This window comes from Pogonomyrmex barbatus, unplaced genomic scaffold (assembly GCF_055798465.1).
Source record: "Pogonomyrmex barbatus isolate J1 unplaced genomic scaffold, ASM5579846v1 scaffold72, whole genome shotgun sequence".
NCBI lineage: Eukaryota > Metazoa > Arthropoda > Insecta > Hymenoptera > Formicidae > Pogonomyrmex > Pogonomyrmex barbatus.
The window spans coordinates 10,001-15,000 of record NW_028297174.1 but is presented as its reverse complement, the minus strand read 5'-3'; the positions used below and the strand labels follow the sequence as shown (position 1 = coordinate 15,000).

Genomic DNA, 5,000 nt, shown 5'->3' with positions numbered 1-5,000 from the left:
ATGTATTAGCTCTAGAATTACCACAGTTATCCAAGTAAATGTGGGTACAATCTAATGAACCATAACTGATTTAATGAGCCATTCGCGGTTTCACCTTAATTCGGCATGCACTGAGACATGCATGGCTTAATCTTTGAGACAAGCATATGACTACTGGCAGGATCAACCAGGGAACTTCGTGAGTTCGGTCGCTCGCGTGGAGCGACGCGCGCCCCATCACGTCCGCGAACGTGACGGGCGCCCTTCGTTCGAGATACTCTCGACGTGCCGTTATTACCGCCGGCGCCCTCAAGCCGGTCGGCGACACTCTCTTATTATCGCAATATATACAGCTGGAGACAGACGCTCGTTGGAGCTCTACTCCGTTAAAATTATGTTATAAAGATCATATTTGTTATATAAAGATCATGTTGTTCTCATTCTCCCAAAGTAGCGGCGTATAGCCGCCTCGCCCTGACGCTAGATCGACGGCGCGATGCTCAGACGTCGAGGAACGAGTCGCCGGTGCGTTCAAGCACGGTCGAAAATTTTCGCTACGGTTTACAAGTAAGCGTGAAGAGCGATCTCTCGCTTTCCGCCACTCGGTAACGGTGAAGTCGATGCTCGGTAAGTGCAACGATACATCCGATCGCGTTCGTCTACGAACGAGGGAAGATCGCGCAGCCAACACTGATAAACAGTGCGCGCCACATAGGAGCCATTCGGTCTTACGACGCCGACTCGTGGCAATGCTGTGTCTAGAAATATAATTTCTAATAATACGGCACGACTCAGGAGAGCCGAGGCACATCGTACCGAACGTGCGAAGCACGCCAAACGCACCCGCACGACGATCCGACAACGCTCGGTCGCCGAGCGCACCGCACCTCTTATAGTACCCAACCGGCCGGCCAAGCGGTCGGCGACGCACGGCCTTACGCACGGCCGCTTATGGGCGCGAGCGCCGATGAAACGAGGCGAACGGGACTTAGTCGCTGCGAACGATCGGATTACGATGATCGATCCGAACGGGTCGACAGCGACCGAACGACAGCACAGACGGGATGGATCGAAGAAAAAGAGATGACATTAAACAAAATCGGGCGTCCCGATGGCCGAAAACGGATACTTGTAAGGAGCACCGACAGGCTCGGCGGTACCTCCGACGGGCTCGGCGGTACCTCCGACGTCACGGCGGTACCTCCGACGGGCTCGGGCGGTACCTCCGGCGATGTCGCACGACAAAGTCCGCGCGCGGCGTGTTGCTTTCTCTCTCGGCGGTACCTCCGGCGTACGGGCGATGCAAAAGTCGGCTCGCGGCGTGTTGCTTTCGTTCTCGGCGGTACCTCCGACGGGCTCGGGCGGTACCTCCGACGGTGTCGCACGATAAAGTCCGCGCGCGGCGTGTTGCTTTCGTTCTCGGCGGTACCTCCGACGGGCTCGGGTGGTACCTCCGACGTAGCCGCGTGACAAAGTCCACTCGCGGCGTGTTGCTTTCGCTCTCGGCGGTACCTCCGGCGTACGGGCCATGCAAAAGTCGGCTCGCGGCGTGTTGCTTTCGTTCTCGGCGGTACCTCCGACGGGCTCGGGAGGTACCTCCGACGGTGTCGCACGACAAAGTCCACTCGCGGCGTGTTGCTTTCGCTCTCGGCGGTACCTCCGGCTTACGGGCGATGCAAAAGTCGACTCGCGGCGTGTTGCTTTCGCTCTCGGCGGTACCTCCGGACGCTCGCTCGGGCGGTACCTCCGTCGATGTCGCACGATAAAGTCCGCGCGCGGCGTGTTGCTTTCGTTCTCGGCGGTACCTCCGGCTGGCTCGGGCAGTACCTCCGACATTGTCGCGCGACAAAGTCCACTCGCGGCGTGTTGCTTTCGCTCTCGGCGGTACCTCCGGCTTTCGGGCGATGCAAAAGTCGACTCGCGGCGTGTTGCTTTCTTTCTCGGCGGTACCTCCGACGGGCTCGGGCGGTACCTCCGACGGTGTCGCACGACAAAGTCAGCGCGCGGCGTGTTGCTTTCGTTCTCGGCGGTACCTCCGACGGGCTCGGGCTGTACCTCCGACATTGTCGCGCGACAAAGTCCACTCGCGGCGTGTTGCTTTCGCTCTCGGCGGTACCTCCGGCTTTCGGGCGATGCAAAGGTCGACTCGCGGCGTGTTGCTTTCGCTCTCGGCGGTACCTCCGGACGCTCGCTCGGGCGATACATCCGTCGATGTCGCACGATAAAGTCCGCGCGCGGCGTGTTGCTTTCTCTCTCGGCGGTACCTCCGACGGGCTCGGGCTGTACCTCCGACATTGTCGCGCGACAAAGTCCACTCGCGGCGTGTTGCTTTCGCTCTCGGCGGTACCTCCGGCGTACGGGCCATGCAAAAGTCGGCTCGCGGCGTGTTGCTTTCGTTCTCGGCGGTACCTCCGACGGGCTCGGGAGGTACCTCCGACGGTGTCGCACGACAAAGTCCACTCGCGGCGTGTTGCTTTCGCTCTCGGCGGTACCTCCGGCTTACGGGCGATGCAAAAGTCGACTCGCGGCGTGTTGCTTTCGCTCTCGGCGGTACCTCCGGACGCTCGCTCGGGCGGTACCTCCGTCGATGTCGCACGATAAAGTCCGCGCGCGGCGTGTTGCTTTCGTTCTCGGCGGTACCTCCGGCTGGCTCGGGCAGTACCTCCGACATTGTCGCGCGACAAAGTCCACTCGCGGCGTGTTGCTTTCGCTCTCGGCGGTACCTCCGGCTTTCGGGCGATGCAAAAGTCGACTCGCGGCGTGTTGCTTTCTTTCTCGGCGGTACCTCCGACGGGCTCGGGCGGTACCTCCGACGGTGTCGCACGACAAAGTCAGCGCGCGGCGTGTTGCTTTCGTTCTCGGCGGTACCTCCGACGGGCTCGGGCTGTACCTCCGACATTGTCGCGCGACAAAGTCCACTCGCGGCGTGTTGCTTTCGCTCTCGGCGGTACCTCCGGCTTTCGGGCGATGCAAAGGTCGACTCGCGGCGTGTTGCTTTCGCTCTCGGCGGTACCTCCGGACGCTCGCTCGGGCGATACATCCGTCGATGTCGCACGATAAAGTCCGCGCGCGGCGTGTTGCTTTCTCTCTCGGCGGTACCTCCGACGGGCTCGGGCTGTACCTCCGACATTGTCGCGCGACAAAGTCCACTCGCGGCGTGTTGCTTTCGCTCTCGGCGGTACCTCCGGCGTACGGCCGATGCAAAAGTCGGCTCGCGGCGTGTTGCTTTCGTTCTCGGCGGTACCTCCGGCAGGCTCGGGCTGTACCTCCGACATTGTCGCGCGACAAAGTCCACTCGCGGCGTGTTGCTTTCGCTTTCGGCGGTACCTCCGGCTTTCGGGCGATGCAAAAGTCGACTCGCGGCGTGTTGCTTTCTTTCTCGGCGGTACCTCCGACGGGCTCGGGCAGTACCTCCGACGGTGTCGCACGACAAAGTCCGCGCGCGGCGTGTTGCTTTCGTTCTCGGCGGTACCTCCGACGGGCTCGGGCATTACCTCCGACGTTGCCGCGCGACAAAGTCCACTCGCGGCGTGTTGCTTTCGCTCTCGGCGATACCTCCGGCGTACGGGCGATGCAAAAGTCGGCTCGCGGCGTGTTGCTTTCGTTCTCGGCGGTACCTCCGGCGTAAGGGCGATGCAAAAGTTGGCTCGCGGCGTGTTGCTTTCGCTCTCGGCGGTACCTCCGACGGGCTCGGGCAGTACCTCCGGCGTACGGGCGATGCAAAAGTCGACTCGCGGCGTGTTGCTCTTCGCTCTCGGCGGAACCTCCGATTAGCCGGGCAGCGCAATAAATAACTTTCGTATTAATAAATAAACATTTATTCGTCATTGATATCTGGATTGGTGCCTTTGATAAAGTGTTGCTGTTATCCGTGTTTATATCTTTACTTTTAAAGCATTCATGCATGAATGCTGTCCCTAATAACGTATCACACGCATTGGAGTGTTTGCGTGGGAATACTTTTAGTGTTTCTGTATTAGAAGGTGCATAATGCTTAGTTATTACAGTTATGTTAATTTTTAAACTTATATAACGAAATATAATGTTTATATTGTAATATTATATTTTACTATGCAATTATATAAGTATTGATATTTTAAGGACACAGGATTATAAAATTGTAGCACACGAATGACTGATACTTTAATCGCGCCTCCCGCGGACAGGCACTACACAGGCTCGCGCGCTGCGTGTTGCTTTCGCAAACGCTAAAGTCCGCTCGCGGCGTGTTGCTTTCGCACGACGTGGCGCGCACGGCCGTTCGTGCGTTAAAGTCCGCTCGCGGCGTGTTGCTTTCGCAAACGCTAAAGTCCGCTCGCGGCGTGTTGCTTTCGCAAACGTTAAGTCCGCTCGCGGCGTGTTGCTTTCGCAAACGTTAAGTCCGCTCGCGGCGTGTTGCTTTCGCACGACGTGGCGCGTACGGCCGTTCGTGCGTTAAAGTCCGCTCGCGGCGTGTTGCTTTCGCAAACGCTAAAGTCCGCTCGCGGCGTGTTGCTTTCGCAAACGCTAAAGTCCGCTCGCGGCGTGTTGCTTTCGCAAACGTTAAGTCCGCTCGCGGCGTGTTGCTTTCGCAAACGCTAAAGTCCGCTCGCGGCGTGTTGCTTTCGCAAACGTTAAGTCCGCTCGCGGCGTGTTGCTTTCGCACGACGTGGCGCGTACGGCCGTTCGTGCGTTAAAGTCCGCTCGCGGCGTGTTGCTTTCGCACGACGTGGCGCGTACGGCCGTTCGTGCGTTAAAGTCCGCTCGCGGCGTGTTGCTTTCGCAAACGCTAAAGTCCGCTCGCGGCGTGTTGCTTTCGCAAACGTTAAGTCCGCTCGCGGCGTGTTGCTTTCGCACGACGTGGCGCGTACGGCCGTTCGTGCGTTAAAGTCCGCTCGCGGCGTGTTGCTTTCGCACGACGTGGCGCGTACGGCCGTTCGTGCGTTAAAGTCCGCTCGCGGCGTGTTGCTTTCGCAAACGCTAAAGTCCGCTCGCGGCGTGTTGCTTTCGCAAACGTTAAGTCCGCTCGCGGCGTGTTGCTT

At 59.2% G+C, this 5,000-nt stretch overlaps 1 non-coding gene across 1 annotated transcript in view; it reads right to left on the bottom strand.

Moving 5' to 3' along the window:
• The window catches only part of LOC148934792 (small subunit ribosomal RNA), a 1,920-nt gene extending 1,747 nt beyond the window's left edge, over positions 1 to 173 (bottom strand). Inside the window, exon 1 of the ribosomal RNA XR_016141001.1 lies at positions 1 to 173. This exon is cut by the window's left edge and continues 1,747 nt beyond it. This is a non-coding gene — a ribosomal RNA (small subunit ribosomal RNA).
• Positions 174 to 5,000: the final 4,827 nt, after the last annotated feature.